At 38.5% G+C, this 19,894-nt stretch overlaps 1 protein-coding gene across 3 annotated transcripts in view; it reads left to right on the top strand.

The window, feature by feature from the left end:
• Nucleotides 1-19,894, top strand: part of LOC790886 (uncharacterized) — a 147,735-nt gene that overhangs the window by 39,982 nt on the left and 87,859 nt on the right. The gene's annotated exons all lie outside the window — the stretch shown is intronic.

Here is a 19,894-nt window from a genome sequence, read left to right as displayed (position 1 = left end):
GGAGTTTCAGCTTCAGCATCAGTCCTCCCAATGAACATTCGGGACTGATTTACCTTGGCCTGGACTGGTTGGATCTCATAATATTTTACAAGATGCTTATGAAGTACACATAATTCAAATAAAGAACAATGAGAATCATATTGCATAACTACTATAACATGGCATATATGTGATTAAAAAATTGAACGTTAAATACACACACACAGATAAGACACTCTGCTTTAAACACTGAATAAATTTTTATAGAAAAATATTGGCAAGAAATGTAAGAAACTATTTAGTATAGCTAGAGTTGAATTCACAGATCAGATCAGATCAGTTGCTCAGTCGTGTCCGACTCTTTGCGATCCCATGAATCGTAGCACACCAGGCCTCCCTGTCCATCACCAAATCCCTGAGTTCACTGAGACTCACGTCCATCGAGCCAGTGATGTCATCCAGTCATCTCATCCTCTATCGTCCCTGTCTCCTCTTGCCCCCAATCCCTCGCAGCATCAGAGTCTTTTCCAATGAGTCAACACTTCGCATGAGGTGGCCAAAGTGCTGGAGTTTCAGCTTTAGCATCATTCCTTCCAAAGAAATCCCAGGGCTGATCTCCTTCAGAATGGACTGGTTGGATCTCCTTGCAGTCCAAGGGACTCTCAAGAGTCTTCTCCAACACCACAGTTCAAAAGCATCAGTTCTTCAGCACTCAGCCTTCTTCACAGTCCAACTCTCACATCCATACATGACCACAGGAAAAACCATAGCCTTGACTAGACGAACCTTTGTTGACAAAGTAATGTCTCTGCTTTTGATTATGCTATCTAGGTTGGTCATAACTCTCCTTCCAAGGAGTAAGCATCTTTTTTAATTTCATGGGTGCAGTCACAATCTGTAATGATTTTGGAACCCAGAAAAATAAAGTCTGACACTGTTTCCACTGTTTCCCCATCTATTTCCCATGAAGTGATGGGACCGGATGCCATGATCTTCGTTTTCTGAATGTTGAGCTTTAGGCCAACTTTTTCACTCTCCTCTTTCACTTTCATCAAGAGGCTTTTTAGTTCCTCTTCACTTTCTGCCATAAGGGTGGTGTCATCTGCAATCTGAGGTTATTGATATTTCTCCCGGCAATCTTGATTCCAACTTGTGTTTCTTCCAGTCCAGTGTTTCTCATGATGTACTCTGCATATAAGTTAAATAAACAGGGTGACAATATATAGCCTTGATGGACTCCTTTTCCTATTTGGAACCAGTCTGTTGTTCCATGTCCAGTTCTAACTGTTGCCTCCTGATCTGCATACAAATTTCTCAAGAGGCAGATCAGGTGGTCTGGTATTTCCATCTCTTTCAGAATTTTCCACAGTTTATTGTGATCCACACACTCAAAGGCTTTGGCATACTCAATATTCACAGATAATAGGTGTAAAAGGTGTTTCACTTCTTTTTACTTACATGAATTCTTGAATTTTTCTGTCTTCAGTGTATATCATCAACATTGAACCTTAAAATATTTTCTAAAAGAAATATCCAAAGTGACACAACAGGACCTTTAGAGATCAATTTGCTAATAAACTCCAGGTCTAGTAACATTTTCCTTATTTTGCTGGTACAAAGCATTTTAGAAACATTCACCACCAGTCTGAAAGGTGATTTTTATGTTCATACATTTTAAACAGCATATTAAGCTTAAATCAGTTAACTATAAACATTTTAAATTTCTAAATATCATAAAATTTTTTTATTAAAATAGATTTAAATAATCAAGCTACAATATTTAAGGTATTATCTTATTACTGTGTACTACATCAATTGACCGTCTTAGTCTAAGAAGCATAGCCATCACCTCTGGTGCTAATTGATGTAAATCTGAATTGCTGGTAACAGCTGTTTTTCTCACCCTTAAATGAAATTGTTACAGTTAGCTTTGCTGTAAATATTAACATTTTTGTAGATATTATTTCTCCAAATTTTTCAACTAATGGTTGTAGAATTTATTTATGACCAAGGCTACAAACAGTTATTTCACTGTTGTCTAGAAAATGGTGATTTTTAAAGATCAGTTCTATCATTTTTCTGCACTTACTATCATTCTGTGTAAAGATGAGTGTTAATTTACAGACTCTGTTCATAATCAACTTTCACTTAAAAAGTTTTAGCAAATCTTTACAATACTTTGTTTTAAAATAATTTGTAGTTGACATATTTCTGGTGTAAAACACAGAGATCCACAATTTTTAAATATTATACTGTATTTAGTGTTATTGTAAAATATTGGTTATGCTTCCTATGTCTTTGGAGATTCTTTATTTTATACATAATATCTCTTAATCAAATACACCTATTGTTCCTCCCTGCTTCCTTCTCCCCACTGGCAACCATTTGCTCATTATCTGTATCTGTGAGTCTGTTGCTGTTTTGTTATATTCATTCATTTTTTAAAATTAAAAAAATATAAATGTATTTATTTTAATTGGAGGCTAATTACTTTACAATATTGTATTGGTTTTGCCATACATCAACATGAATTCACCATGGGTGTACATGTGTTCCCCATCCTAAACCACCCTCCCACCTCCCTCCCCATACCATCCCTCTAGGTCATCACAGTGCACCAGCCCCAAGCATCCTGTATCCTGCATTGAACCTGGACTGGTGTTTTTTTCATATATGATATTATACATGTTTAAGCACCATTCTCCCAAATCATCACACCTTATCCCTCTCTCACAGAGTCCAAAAGACTGTTCTATCCATCTGTGTCTCTTTTGCTGTCTCACATACAGGGTTACCATTACCATCTTTCTAAAGTCCATATATATGTGTTAGTATACTGTATTGATGTTTTTCTTTCTGGCTTACTTCACTCTGTATAATTGGCTCCAGTTTCATCCACATTATTAGGAACTCATTCAAATGTGTTCCTTTTAATGGCCTAGTAATACTCTATTGTCTATATGTACCACAGCTTTCTTACCCATTCAACTGCTGACGGGCATGCAGATTGCTTCCATGTCCTGGCTATTGTAAACAGTGCTGCGATGAACACTGGGGTACATGTGTCTTTTTCATTTAATTTTTTTCTAATTCCACATATAAGTGATATCATATGGTTCTTGTATTGATATCATATGGTTCTTGTATTGATATCATATGGTTCTTGTATTTCTCTGTATGACAAATTTCACAAAGAATAATACCTTCCAAGTCCAATCATGTTGTATAAAATGGCAAAAATTCATTCTTTTTATAGTGACTTAGTGAATGAAGAATGAGTCTAAAGAAGTAACCTGGACAGTAAGAACACAAAATATGTTTTCAGTTTCAGTGAAAGGTTATGATTTTCTAAGCTAAAAATGAGATGACTATGTACTGTGCATGGATCATTACATGCAAATATGAGAATCGTGAACAAGTCTCAGACTTATTTTTTTTATTTTAAAACCAAATTTTATTGGAGCATAGTTGATTTATAATGTGTAGTATCAGATGCATTGCAAAGTGACTCAGTTAAAGATATACACTTTTTTTTAAGGTTCTTTTCCCCTATAGGCTGTAACAGAGTATGGACTAGAGTTTCCTGTCTTATATGGTAGGTCCTTATTAGTCATCTATTTTATATATAGTAGTCTGTATATGTCAAACTTCTATTTTTTTAAATTAAAGAATTATGAACAGATCCTACACACAGTTAATTCTCTTTGAGAGAAGTGGCCTTATCCACATACTAAGATGCAAATGATAAATTATACAGCCCAAGTCTAATATCAAGAAGGAAATTTAGGTTTACATTAATGCCGTATGAGAAGTCAATCTTTTAAATCCATCAAGGATAATTAAGTCTAAGATCTTTTATTAACTATGAAAATATATTGAATAAAATAAAGTGGTTTCAGAATCACTCTTAAAAGTAATTATTTTTAATGGAAGAATTCACAAACACGAAATTAAAAACAAAACTCACAATACAATGTCCAAGGGATTGATGTCAAATTTGTATAAAAAGTGTAGTACACAGGTTGACAGAAAAATGCCTTGATCATTTAAAAATTTTGATATTTGGTATTTGCAGTTATTCCCTTAAAAGTAGATTCCTTTTAGAGTTACATAATTTTTCAAGTTAAATGGGAGTAATAAAACAAAGAAGTGTATTTTTACACCTGAAAAATAAAATCTGATTTTACTCAGGTACTTACATACAATAAGCTCACACTCTTTAAGCACACAGTTCAAGAAATTTTGACTAATGTATACAGTTGCATAAGAGTCATCTAGTCAAAATATAGGCTGCTGTGCATTCAGCCATGTCTACCTCTGTGCGACCCTATGGACTGTAGGCTGCCAGGCTTCTGGGTCGATGGGACTCTCCAGGCAAGAATGCTGCAGTGGGTTGCCATTTCCTCCTCCGGGTGATCTTCACAACCCAGAGATCAAACCTATGCTCTTACATCTCCTGCATTGGCCAGCAAGTTCTGTACCACTAGCACCATCTGTTCAATAACTCCGAAGAATCTTCTGCAGACAATCCTCTTCATCAAACCCTAACCTCTGAGAACCATTAATTTGGCTCTGTGACTGTAGTTTTGCCTTTTCTGAAAAGAACAGCCACAACCTGGGAATAATCTAAGTGTCACTCAGCTGGTGGGTGGATAGACCTTTGTTCTTGTCAGCCAACTCTGTTAGTCATATAGTTCACTACTAGAGGTAAAATTATTGAGACTTATTCCTCAGTTTCCGATATTAGTATATCATTTGAAATCTTCAAATATATAATCTTCAAATATACATTTGAAATCTTCATTAAGTACAAATCTAACCGATTCATGGCCCGAATTAACACAGGACAGCACAGTAAATATATCAATACACATAAAGAGAATTGCAGTTAACTCTTTCTTGAAGAGCTATTAACTTTGGAAAGAAGATGGAGTGAGTCCTCCAGAATCTGAATTTTGAAATTAAACTTTCTAAAGTGATAGAATTGAGGTAGAACCTTTGGATGGTGATTAGGATTAGAGGAGGTCTTTGGCATGGAACACTATACATGGGTTTGGGGCCCCTGGAACACTAACAATAGCATTTGCTTCAATTTGTTCTTCTTTATTCCATGTTCTCTCTGAGAATGAGTACAATATTCTTTGCTTCTTTGTTGCTTCTGGGTGTGGCCATTAGTCCTCGCTGGTTTTGGGCCTGAAGCTGCATTAGTCTAACTGCTGCTTCTCTGGTCACAGAATATTTTCTCTGAGTGTCTTTGTCTTTACTTGTATTTTCTTCTTCTTAAAAGACATCAGTCATATTTCATTGAAGCCAACCAAAACGATTGCATCTTAACTTGATTACATCTGTTAGATACCTAATTCCAAATAAAGTAAGACTTTTAGGTCTTGGCTGTAAGGATTCTAAAAAAGCTTTTGAGGACACTATTTGACACATAACAGTGCACATTGCAGCCTCTCAGCTTCCTGTGTTTCCCAAGTGTCAAATATATTCACCCAATCCCAGCATCTCCCAAGGTTTCACCCTTTTCAGCATCAACTCTAAAGCCCAAATTTTATTAAATGTCTTCCAAATAAGTTATGGATGAGACACAGTTTCTTGTCCATCCTTGGGCAAAAATTCCTGTTCGTGTGTGACCCTATGAACCAGAAAACAAGGATTGTGTTTTCAATGTTAATGTATTAACAATGTTAATACATACATAGAATAGACATTACCAGGTATGGGGAGGGAGGAGGGTTCAGGATGGGGAACACATGTATACCGGTGGTGGATTCATTTTGATATTTGGCAAAACTAATACAATTATGTAAAGTTTAAAAATAAAATAAAATTTAAAAAAATGGAGAAAGAGAAAAAAAATGAGTCTCAAGTCTTAAACTCAAAACCCATGAGAAGAAATCTCATTAATTCCAATTGAAAACACTTCTCTATGAAAAAAACAAAACACAAAAAAACCCAAAAAACCATGGGGGACAGCCCCAACTTTTCAATCCACCAAAGAAGTGAGCCTACTTTCTCAGCTGAAAGAAGCCCCGTTATCAGAGCTCTATCTTTGAAGGCATTCCTCCTTTATGTGTATGAATCCTGTCCCTTTCAGTCCCTGCTGAACACATTTCTGCTAGTATAAGGTTCTCAAAAACCTTGTCAGTCTCTTGTGCTTTAATACCTATAAGTTCTCAGCCATGTGGATAAAACACAGATCATCCCTGGATAACAGCATCTCTATTTCTGTCTTGTGTTGTACCGTGCTAAGTCGCTTCAGTCGTGTCCGACTCTCTGCGACCCCAGGGACTGTAGCCTAACCGGGTCAGCTGTCCATGGAGTTCTCTAAGCAACAATACTAGAGTGGGTTGTGATTTCCTTCCCCAGGGGATTTTCTCAACCCAGGAATCAAACACCCATCTTTTAAGTCTCCTGCATTGTTATGCAGGTCTTTATGACTAGCTCCACTGAGAAATTTCAAATTATCTCCTTCTTAATGACTTCTTAATGACTGATGGTTCATTCTTCCATTTACAACCCATCTCATGTGTTTTATGCAAGCAGCGAGAAGAAATTAGATTAATCTTTCATAATTGGGTTGGCAATCTCCTGAACTAAATATCCAAGTTCAACTTGAATATTTTGTATGGTGGTTAATTTTGTATCAACTTGGCCAGGTTATAGTACTCAATAGCTTGGTCAAACCAGTTTGGCTGTTTCTCTGAAGGCATCTTAAAGATATGATTAACATTTAATCACAGACTTTGAATAAAGTAAATTACCTTTCATAACATGGGTGTACTTCATCCATTCTGTTGAAAATTTTAAGAGAAAACACTGAGCTCCTTCCAGAAAAAAGGAACTCTGCCTCTCAAGGCTTCCAAAGGAAAAACTGCAATACACACCCTTCCTGAATTTTCCAGGCTGCCACCTACCCTGCAGGTTTAAGACCTACCAGTCTTCACAATCACATGAGCCAGATCCTTAAAACAAATCTCAACCCGCACACGCACGTGTGTGTGTGTGTGTGTGGTGGGGAGTTTGGGAGCTCTGTATTTTCTGCTCACATTTGCAATGAATCTAAACCTTCTTTAAAACATAGAGTTCATTTTCTAATGGAGTAATTTGTAGAATTATGTGTGTGATTTCCTAATCCAGTCTCCACTATACTCTTCTCTATTTTAGTGTTAGGAAATCACAGTTTGTGTCTGGAGATATGACTTGCTAGTAAGAATTACGTTTCTAGCTTCCCTTGAAGTTTGTACCCCCAGGAATGTTTAATGGTAAGATAATTGCCTAAGAAGATATCAAATTAAGAAAAGCTAAGTTATAGTAACAACTGAATACTTATCTATACTACATTTCAAAATATTGTATAATTAATATGTGCTGTCTTCACAAAGGGCCTTATTACTGGGTATGGTGGTGGTTTAATTGCTAAGTCATGTCTGACTCTTGTGACTCTATGGACTGTAGAATGCCAAGCTCTTCTGTCCATGGGATTCCCCAGGCAAGAATACTGGAGTGGGTTGCCATTTCCTTCTCCAGGAGATCTTCGCGACCCTCAAACTGAACCTGGATCTCCTGCGTTGCAGGCAGATTCCTTACTAATGAGCTATGAGGGAAGACCATAGAGAGGAAGCTCATATACTGAGCATATGATTGTTGATATTTCACAGGTGAGATGGAAGCCACACAACTCATAGTATATCACTGAAGACCTCACATCTATCCCGTTGTTATGACAAAACTTAAATTCTTATTAGTCTGTCTCTAAATACTGTGCCATTTACAAAAATGTTATGCTACTTCTTAAATGCACAGGGTATTTTATATAGAATTCTACACAATTTTATATATTCTCACAATACATAAAAAGAAGTAGGAAAAAATGTGGAGGACTAAGATGGGGAGGTTTCCAACTTCGCCACAAATACATCAAAAACTCATCAAGATATTGAACAATGCTTACAAAGCAGTGTCTAAGAGACAGCAGAAGACCCCAGGCCTCCAGGGTGGCAAGTTAAGCTCACTGGAATGAGGTGGGACAAAAGATAAGACATAAAAAGTGAAAAGAATAGCTGGAGAACTTCAGGATGGGAGATTGTGCCTGAGACTGAGCCACTGAGGTGGGAGCATTGAGTCCAAGATCTGAGACTGCAAGAGAACTCTTAACTGCATCCACCCCCCCATGGAAATTAAGGAAATTAATTACTGAGAAAATCCACGAAGGCCTAGAACTGTAAACAGAACCTGGTGTCACTGGGCTGCCAATGGCATACTCTGCAGGACACCTTACCCAATCAACTGGCAAGACAAAAGCACAAAAACTATACCAGCCACAGGATTCACACAGACACTCCAAATTACACTGCCTCACACAGTAATTTCCTTCTCCATAAGGAAAAAAAGAAAAAGAAAATAATAAAACAACTCACTTCCTCCACTACAACACAGGCTCAAGTCACCCCTAGCAAGAAATCAACACAAACCACTGAAACAACCTTTCCTACTGAGAGCAAAAACCAAAAGGAAGAAGGGATACAATCCTAAAGTCTGGGAAAAGGAGACTTCAAATGGAATAAGGTAGAAAAAGAAAAGAAAAAAGAAAAGACACAGAAATATAGGACAAATGAGGAAACAAGGTAGAAATTCACAAGACCACATAAACAAGGAAGAAATAAGAAAACTGCCTGAAAAATAATTCAGAATAATGACAGAAAAGATGTTCAAAAGCCTCAAAAATAGGATGTAGAATATGCAAGAAACAACACAATTAATACAATTACCAAGGACATAGAAGAAATAAAGAATAAATAATGAAGAGAGATGAATAACACATTACTGAAATTAAAAATACTCTAGGAGGAACCAATAGTAGAGTAACAGAAGCAGAGGAACAGATATGTGAGCTAGAAGACAGAATGGCAGAAATAACTGCTAAAGAGAAAAATAAAGGAAAAAGAATGAGAAGAAACCTATGAAAGTATTAAACTCACCAGTGTTTGAGTTATAGGGGTCTCAGAAGAAGAACAGAAAAAGAAAGGCGCTGAGAACATTTTTGAGGAGATTATAGTTGAAAACTTCCTCAACATGGGAAGGGAAATAATCAATCAAGTCCAAGAAGCACAGAGTCTAATACAAGATAAACCTCAGGAGAAAGATGTTGAGACACATACTGATCAAGCTAACAGATATTAAACACAAAGATTAAAAGCACAAAGTATAAAACACAATATTAAAAGCATCAAGGGAAAAGAAACAAGTAACATACAATTGAAAAACCCATACAAGTAACAGCAGACCTTTCTGCAAGCCAGCAGAAACTCTGCAAGCCAGAAGGCAATGTCAGGATATATTTAAAATACTGAAAGGAAAAAAAAAAAAATCTACCATCAGGCCTACTCTATCTAGTAGGGATCTCATTCAAAACTGATGGAGAAATCAAAAGCTTTACAGAAAAGAAAAATCTAAGAGAATTTAGGACCACAAACCAGCATTAAAACAAATACTAAAGGGACTTATATAAGTCGTAAACAAAAGAGAAAGACTTACAAAAACAATTAAGAAAATGTCAATAGAAACATATATACAAATAATTACTTTAAATGTAAATGAACTAAATTCTTCAACCAAAAGATATAGACTGGATAAATGGATACAAAAACAAGACCCATATATTTGCAGCCTACAAGAGACCCATTTCAGACCTAGAGACACATACAGGTTGAAAGCAAAAGGATGGAAAGTGATACCCATGCAAATGGAAATCAAAAGAACCCAGAGTTGCAATTCTCATTTCAGATATAATACACTTTAAAGTAAGGAATATTGCAAGAGATAAAAAAGAACTCTACAAAATGATCAATGGATCAATCTGAAAAGGAGACATAACAACTGTAAATATCTATGCATCCAACATAGAAGCACCTCCTTGCATGAGGCAAATACTAACAAACAAAAAATGGAGCTCGAGAATAGCACAATAATAGCAGGTGGCTTTAATGTTTAACCTATTTAACCTAATAGTAGGAGGTATAACATTGCTTATACCAATGGACAGAGCATGAAAAACAGAAAATCAATAAGAAAATACAAACCTTCAATGAAACATTAGGCCATTTGGATTAATTGATATCTTCAGAACTTTCCACCCAAAAATTCAGAAGAATACACTTTCTCTTCAAGTGCACATGGAACATTCATTCTCCATGACAGACCACAGCTTGGGCCACAAATCATGCCTCAGTAAATTTCAGGACATTGAAATCATACCAAGCAATTTCTCTGACCAGAAAGCTACAAGACTAGATATCAATTACAGGGAAAGAACTGCAAAAACAGAACAACAACAACAACAAAAACGCAAAAACAAGGATAATAAGCAATACATTTCTAAATAATAAAGAGGTTACTGAAGGCATCAGAAGGGAAATCAAAAGATTCATAGAAAGAAATGACAACAAAAACACAATGACACAAAACCTATGAGATGCAGCAAAGCAGTTCTAAGAGGGAAGTGTATAACAATACAATCCTACTTGAAGATACAAGAAAATTATAAAATAGACAACCTAACTCTACACCTAAATCAGCTGATAAAAGAACAATAGCAACAACAACAAAAAGCCAAAAATAGTAAATGGAAATAAATTATAAGGATCAGAGCAAAAATAAATAAAAAAGAAATGAAGGGAGGCCGTCCAAAGATGGCAGAGGAATAGGATGGGGAGACCAATTTCTCCCCCACAAATTCATTGAAAGGACATTTGAATGCTGAGAAAATTCCACAAAACAATTTCTGAATGGTGGCAGAGGACATCAGGCACCCAGAAAGGCAGCCCATTGTCTTTGAAAGGAGGTAGGAGAAAATATAAAAGATAAAAAGAGAGACAAAAGAGGTAGGGACTGAGATCTGTCCCAGGAAGGGAGTCTTTAAAAAGAGAGATTTCCAAACACTAGGAAACACTCCCACTGAAGGGGCTGTAGTGAGTCTTGGAACCTCAGAGGGCAACATAACCAGGAGGAAAAATAAATAAATAAATAATTAAAACCCACAGATTACCTGCCAATGGCAACTCTCAGTGGAGAAACAGCCCAGAAGCTCGATTCTGCCACTAGCAAGCAGGGGCTGGAGGGAGGTGAGGGCTGCATTGCTTAGAATAAGGCCTGGGCCTGAATATCCTGATGGCAATCTGAGGGAACTAAGGTTAGATAGCAACCCAGATGTGGGATAGAGAGAGAGAGACAGAGAGAGACAGAGAGAGAGAGAGAGAGAGAGAGAGAGAGAGAGAGAGAGAGAGAGAGAACTATCCTCTGAAAAGCCCTAACCTAAGACTCTGCCAGGCCGGCTCAGAGAAAAAAGGACTGTGCACAGCTAGCTGACTGTGGACCAGCCCATCTCCAGCCAGAGACAGGCAGGCGCAGGCAGCCAGAGCCAGAATGGAGCAATCATGGCCCCAGAGAGGCATCATCTACCAAACTGCAAGCAGGCTTTGTTGCTAACCAAGACTACTTGGGATTCTGGAGGGTCGACATCTGCCGGGAGGGCTGGAGCCAGAGATTAGCTCCCCAGAAGAGACACAAGGGACACATGAGAAGGTGCATCCATTGTACACTCAGAAAAGGAGCGGCAGGGATGGGGAGGCGATAAGACACACCGCCTGCCTGGGGTGACTGCACTCGCCAAACACCTGGTCACCTGAGCTGCTCAGACCTGGGAAGGGCATCATACGCAGGCTCAACCAAGTCTGCGCCTTTGTGGAGTGCCCAAGAACATGAAACTGAGAAACTTAAACCTGGGAAATGTATGCAACCCAGGGCCCACATCGGATAGTTCCCGGCAGAGCAACATAGAGGTTGAGAAGTGTAGAATAAAAGGACACACGCGGTGAGCGGGGCCAAACCTAGGGCAGCAGAAACCCTGAGAGCACTTCCCACACACGCCAGTGATATTTGTTTGCAGTGTTGCTCCCTCCCAACAGCACGACTCAACAAGTGAGCCTGAGAAAGTGACCACCATCACCCCCTTGTGTCAGGGCAGAAATTAGACGCTGAAGAGACCAGAAACAGAAGAAACTAAAATAAACAGAGGGAACCACTTTGGAAGTGACAGGTGCAACATATTAAAACCCTGTAGTTAGCACTGACTACATAGGAAGGGGCCTATAGATATTGAGAAGAAGTATAAGCCTGGATCAAGGAACTATCTGAAAATGAATTGACCCTACACTGTCCACAATAGCTCCAGAGAAATTCCTAGATATATTTTTACTATTATCATTTTTTAATTTTTAAAATTTAAAGTACTCCATTACTCCTTTAATTTTCATTTGTATAACCTACTATTTTTATAACCTTGCAAAAAAAGGACCATATTTTTAAAGCAAACTTCATATATATTTATTATAATTTTATGGCTTTGGTTTGTTTTTTTAATAACATATTTTTGAGAATCTAACCTCTACACTAGATTTTTAATCTTTGCTTTTTGGTATTTGTTATCAATTTTGTACCTTTAAGAACCCAATAGTCAGTACCCATTTTTACTTGGGAGCCAGATTACTGGCTTGACTGGTCTCTCCCCCTTTGGACTTTCCTTTTCTCCACGAGGTTGCCGCTATCTCCTCCCTCCCCCTTCTCTTCTCTACCCAAATCTGTGAATCTCCTTGTGTGTTCCGGGCTGTGGAGAACACTTGGGGAATTGATTACTGGCTGGATCTATCTCTCTCCTTTTGATTCCCCATTTTCTCCTCCTGGCCACATCAGTCTCCTTCCTCCCTCTTGTCTTCACTGTGTAACTCCATGAACATCCCTGAGTGGTCCAGACTTTGGAGAGCACGTAGGGAAGTGATTACTGGATAGCTTGCTCTCTCCCCTTTTGATTCCCCTTCTTCTCCTGGTCACCTCTATTTCCCTCCTCCTTATTCTCTTCTCCATGTAACTCTGTGAAGCTCTCTGGGTGTCCCTCACTGTGGAGAAACTTTTCATCATTAATGTAGAGTATTGTCATTGGTGCTGTATAGATGGAGAAGTCTTGAGACTACTGTAAGAATAAGACTGAAACCCAGAGTCAGGAGGCTTAAGTCCAAATCCTGAGAACACCAGAGAACTCCTGACTCCAGGGAACATTAATCGATAAGAGCTCACCAAAAGACTCCATACCTACAATGAAACCAAGCACTACCCAATAGCCAACAAGAATCAGAGCAAAACATACCATGCAAATTCTCCAGCAACACAAGAACATAGCCCTGAGCTTCAATATACAGGCTGCCCAATGTCACACCAAACCCACTGACATCTCAAAACTCACTACTGGACACTTCATTGCATCCAGAGAGAAGAAATCCAGCTCCTCCCACCAGAACACCGACACAAGCTTCCCTAACCAGGAAAACTTGACAAGCTACCCATCCAACCCCACCCACAGTGAGGAACCTCCACAATAAAGAGGAACTACAAACTGCCAGAGTATGGAAAGGCCACCCCAAACACCACAATATAAACAAGATGAAAAGGCAGAGAAATACTCAGAAGTTAAAGGAACAGGATAAACGCCCACCAAACCAAACAAAGGAAGAAGAGATGGGGAATGTACCTGAGAAAGAATTCAGACTAACGATAGTGAAAATGATCCAAAATCTTGAAAACAAAATGGAGTTACAGATAAATAGACTGGAGACAAGGATTGAGAAGATACAAGAAATAAATACCTCCAAGAAATAAAAAAGAGTCAATACATAATGAATAATGCAACAAATGAGATCACAAACACTCTGGAGGGAACCAACAGTAGAACAGCAGATGCAGAAGATAGGATTAGTGAGGTAGAAGATTGAATGGCAGAAATAAATCAATCAGAGAGGAAAAAAGAAAAAAGAATTAAAAGAAATGAGGACAACCTCAGAGACTTCTGGGACAATGTTAAAAACCCCAACAATCGAATCATAGGCGTCCCAAAGAAGAGTACAAAAAGAAAGACCATGAGAAAATACTTGAGGAGATAATAGTTGAACACTTCCCTTAAATGGGGAAGAAAATAGTCACCCAGTTCAAGAAATGCAGAGAGTCCTAAACAGGATAAGCCCAAGGAGAAACACCCTAAGACACATATTAACAAAGATCAAACACAAAGAACAAATATTAAAAGCAGCAAGGGAAACACAACAAATAACACACAAGCAGATTCCCATAAGGATAACAGCTGATCTTTCAATGGAAATTTCTTAGGCCAGAAGGGAATGGCAGGACATACTTAAAGTGGTGAAAGAGAAAAACCTACAACCCAGATCAGTGTACCCAGCAAGCTGCTACTGCTGCTGCTGCTGCTAAGTCGCTTCAGTCGTGTCCGACTCCTAGCGACCCCATGGACTGCAGACCACCAGGCTCCTCCGCCCATGGGAGTTTACAGGCAAGAGTACTGGACTGGGGTGCCATTGCCTTCTCCATTCCCAGCAAGTATCTCATTCAAGTATGAAGGCGAAATCAAAAGCTTTACAGACAAGTAAAAGCTGAGAGAATTCAGCACCACCAAATCAGCTCCCCAACAAATGCTAAAGGATCTGTAGACGGGAAACACAGAAAGGGTGTATATAAACTTGAACCCAAAACAATAAAGTGAATGGCAATGGGATCATACTTATCAATAATTACCTTAAATGTGAATGGGTTGAAAGCCCCAACCAAAAGACAAAACTGGTTGAATGGATAAAAAAACAAGACCCCTATATATGCTGTCTTTCAAACCAAGGAAACATACAGACTGAAAGTGAAGGGCAGGGAAAGATATTTCATGCAAATGGAGACCAAAAGAAAGGAGGAGTAGCAATACTCATATCAGATACAATGGACTTTAATGTAAAGGCTGTGAAAAGAGACAAGAAGGACACTACATAATGATCAAAGGATCAGTCCAAGAAGAAGATATAACAATTATAAATATATATGCACCCAACATAGGATCACCACAATATGTAAGGAAATGCTAACAAAGTATGAAAGGGGAAATTAACAATAACACAATAATAGTGGGAGACTTTAACACCCCACTCACACCTATGGATAGATCACTAAACAGAAAATTAACAAGGAAACACAAAGTTTAAATGATACAATAGTCCAGTTAGACCTAATTGGTATCTATAGCACATTTCACCCCAAAACAATGAATTTCATCTTTTTCTCAATGCACATGGACCCCTTTTCAGGATACATCACATCCTGGGCCATAAATCTGGCCTTGGTAAATTAAAAAAAAATGAAATCATACCAAGCATCTTTTCTGACCACAATGCAGTAAGATTAGATGTCAACCACAGGGGGAAAAAAAAAAAAAACTATTAAAAATACATTGCCTTCAGAGAAGGCAGTGGCACCCCACTCCAGTACTCTTGCCTGGGAAATCCATGGATGGAGGAGCCTGGTAGGCTGCAGTCAATGGGGTCGCTAAGTGTCAGACATGACTGAGCAACTTCACTTTCACTTTTTACATTCATGCATTGGAGAAGGAAATGGCAACCCACTCCAGTATTCTTGCCTGGAGAATCCCAGGGACAGAGGAGCCTAATGGGCTGCCGTCTATGGGGTCGCCCAGAATCAGACACGACTGAAGCGACTTAGCAGCAACAGGGGGAAAAAAAAAAAAAAAACTACTAAAAATACAAACATATGGAGGCTAAACAACCTAGATGTGCATTAGCAGACAAATAGATGAGAGAGTTGTAGTACATATACACAATGGAATATTACTCAGCCATTAAAAAGAATACATTTGAATCAGTTCTAATGAGGTGGATGAAACTGGAGCCTATTATTCAGAGTGAAGTAAGCCAGAAAGAACAACACCAATACAGTATACTAACACATATACATATATGAAATTTAGAAAGAGGGTAACAGTAAGCCTATATGTAAGACAGCAAAAGAGACACAGATATTAGAACAGTCTTTTGGACTCTGTGGGAGAGGGCCAGGGTGGGATGATTTGGGAGAATGGCATTGCAACATGTGTATTATCATTTGTGAAATGTATTGCCAATCCTGGTTCGATGCATGAGACAGGGCACTCGGGGCTGGTGCACTTGGATAACCCAGAGGAATGGGATGGGGAGGGAGGTGGGAGAGGGGCTCAGGATGGGGAACACATGTATACCCATGGCAGGTCCATGTTAATGTATGGCAACACCACTACAATATTGTAAGGTAATTAGCCTCCAATTAAAATATATAAATTTATATTACAAAAAGAAAAAGAAGTGAAGGAAATAATAGTAAAGATTGATAAATAAAAGCTGGTTCTTTGAGAAGATAAAGAACATTGACAAACCATTAGCCAAGCTCATCAAGAAAAAAAAGGTGAAAATCAAATCAACAGAGTTAGGAATGAGAAAGGAGCAGTCACAACATACAATGCAGACATAAAAAAGATCAAGGAGACTAATATAAGCAACTGTATACTAAGAAAATAGGCAACCTAGAGAAAATGGACAGATTTTTAGACAAGTTCTACCTCCTTCAATTCAAGACTGAACCAGGAAGAAATAGAAATTATAAACAAGGCAATTAGAAACACTGAAGTCGAAACTGTGATCAGCTTGGGGCTAGTGCACTGGGACGATCCAGAGGGATGGTATGGGGAGGGAGGAGGGAGGAGGGTTCAGGATGGGGAGCACATGTATACCTGTGATGGATTCATTTTGATATTTGGCAAAACTAATACAATTATGTAAAGTTTAAAAATAAAATAAAATAAAAAAAATAAATAAAATGCAGAATCCCAGGTTCCCCCCCCCAAAAAAAATCTCCCCCAAGACAAAAGCCTGAGGCCAGATGGCTTCACAGGTGAATTCCATAAAACATTAAGACAAGAGCTAACACCTATCCTTCCAAACTCTTCCTAAAACTTGCAGAGGAAAACATTCCTCTATATTCGTCTATTGTGGCATTCTACGAGACCACAATCACACTGATGGCAAAACCAGATACTGATATCACACACACACACACACACACACACACACACACACACAAATTGCAGGTCAATATCACTGATAACATAGGTACAAAAATCCTCCACAAAATTATAGCAAACAAAATTCAAATCAGATCAGTTGCTCAGTCGTGTCCGACACTTTGCGACCCCATGAATCACAGCACACCAGGCCTCCGGGTCCATCACCAACTTCCAGAGTTCACTGAGACTCATGTCCATCGAGTCAGTGATGCCATCCAGCCATCTCATCCTCTGTCGTAACCTTCTCCTCCTGCCCCCAATCCCTCCCAGCATCAGAGTCTTTTCCAATGAGTCAACCCTTCACATGAGGTGGCCAAAGTACTGGAGTTTCAGCTTTAGCATCATTCCTTCCAAAGAACACCCAGGACTGATCTCCTTCAGAATGGACTGGTTGGATCTCCTTGCAGTCCAAGGGACTCTCAAGAGTCTTCTCCAACACCACAGTTCAAAAGCATCAATTCTTCGGTACTCAGCCTTCTTTACAGTCCAGCTCTCACATCCATACATCACCACAGGAAAAAACATAGCCTTGACTAGACGGATCTTTGTTGGCAAAGTAATGTCTCTGCTTTTGAATATGCTATCTAGGTTGGTCATAACTTTCCTTCCAAGGAGTAAGTGTCTTTTAATTTCATGGCTGCAATCACCATCTGCTGTGATTTTGGAGCCCAAAAAATTCTTGTTAAATCTAAATTCTAACTTACCTCATAATACTCTGTCTCTCTCTCCATGTCTCTCCCTGTCTCTTTCTCCTCTGGCCAGTTGCAGTGCATAAATCAGGTTTAGCTTCCTAGGTCACTCTGATTAGGTGCACTCCTTGTATATGGAGAGAATAAGGTTATGTCAGTTGAAGGACCCTTTCTTTAATAGACAGTTTCACACTGCACATGTTTATAGATATGACTCACGTTTGGTGGAAACTTTGCTATAGCATCTTATGTTGAAATATATACACTCCTCTTTCCTTTTGTGCTTTTACATTTACTTTGTTATATGAGAAAGTTTTGTGTCTTTTTTATATGTCTAAACCTGTGTAGTACATTTCATAAAACACCATTCCTGTTTTCATTATATTCAACTATTTGACATCTTACTGCCAGGTGTAAGTGGGATGTTTGTACACTCACCTATTTCTCAGTGGTCAGTGTTTATATTCCCTTCATCTCTTCCTTCTCCTGCCATGATTTGGTTACATTCTTTCTACTTTGCAGAATATATAATTCTTACAAATATAAGTCTATCCATGCCCCAGTTCTTATTTCAGTCTCAGCTCTGGAAAAAAATATACAAAATGTTTAAGATCATGATATTGCCTATTTCCCACATCATCTTTTGAAATATATATTAAAGCAAAAAGAGTCTCAGAATCTTCAAGGTCCCTTCCTACCTTGCCCACAAAATAATTTTTAAAAAAACCTTCTTCAGAGACTGAACAGTGCCATCTGGTGGAATGAGCTTCATTTTGTTGTTCAGTCACTTGTGTTCCACTATTTGCAACCCCTTGGACAGCACCTCACCAGGCTTTCTTGTCTCTCACTATCTCTAGGAGTCTGCTCAAACTCATACCCATTGGGTCAATGATGCCATCCAACCATCTCATCCTCTGTCAACCCTTTCTCCTCCTGCCCTCCCCAACACCAGGGTCTTTTCCAATGAGTTAGCTCTTCACATTAGGTGGCCAAAGTATTGGAGTTTCAGCTTCAGCATCAGTCCTTCCAATGAATATACAGGGTGCATTTCCTTAAGGATTGACTGGTTTCATTTCATTGCTCTCCCAGGGACTCTCAGGAAAAGACACTGTTTGAAAGCATCAATTCTTTAGCACACAGGATCCTTTATGATCCAACTTTCACATCCATCTGTACATGATTACTGGAAAAAACATAGCTTGACTATACAGGCATTTTTTTGGCAAAGTGATGCTTTTTAAAATGCTATCTACATTTGTCATAGCTTTTCTTTCGAGGAACAGGCTTTTTTTTTTTTTTTTTTGAGGCTGCAATAACTCTTGTCAGTGATTTGGGAGTCCTCAAAAATGAAGTCTGTCTCTATTTCCATTGTTCCCCCTCTATTTCCCATGAAGTGATGGGACTGGATGCCATAATCTTAGCTTTTTCATGTTGAGTTTTAAGCCATCCTTTTCACTCTACTCTTTCACCTTCATCAAGAGATTCTTCAGTTTGTCTTTCTTCTCTGCAAAGAGCTTGTGTCATCTGCTCATGTGAGGTTGTTAATATTTATCCAGCAATCTTGATTTCAGCTTGTGAGTCATCCATCCCAGCATTTCACATGATGTATTCCACATAAAGTTAAATAACAGGGTGACAATATACAGCCGTAGTACTCCTATCCCAAATTACAACTGCTCATTATTCCCTGTCTGGTTGTAAGTATTGCTTCTTGACCTGCATGCAGGTATCCAAGGTGGTGTGGAATGCCCATCTCCTGAATTTTCCAGTTTGTTGTGATCCACAAAGTCAAAGGCTTTAGTATAGTCAATGAAGCACAAGTATATGTTTTTCTGGAATTCCCTTGCTTTATCTATGATCTAACAGATGCTGGCAATTTGATCTCTGGTTCTTCTGCCTTTTCTAAATCGAGCTTAGAGATCTGGAAATCTCAGTTCAGTTCACATACTGTTGAAGCTTAGCTTGAAAGATTTTGAGCATTATATTGCCAACATGTGAAATGAATGTAATTATGTGATAGTTTGAACATTCTATGGCATTGTCCTTCTTTGAGATTAGAAAGAAAATTGACCTTTTCCAGTCCTGGGGCCTCTGCTGAGTTTTCCAAATTAGCTGGCATATTGAGTGCAACACTTTACTGGCATTATCTTTTAGGATTTGAAATAGCACAGCTGGAACTCCATCACCTCCACTAGCTTTGTTTGCAGTAATGCTGCCTAAGGCCCAC

This window comes from Bos taurus, chromosome 16 (assembly GCF_002263795.3).
Source record: "Bos taurus isolate L1 Dominette 01449 registration number 42190680 breed Hereford chromosome 16, ARS-UCD2.0, whole genome shotgun sequence".
Classification (NCBI taxonomy): domain Eukaryota; kingdom Metazoa; phylum Chordata; class Mammalia; order Artiodactyla; family Bovidae; genus Bos; species Bos taurus.
Note: the sequence above shows the minus strand (reverse complement) of the source record. Positions and strands in the feature narration are given on the sequence as shown.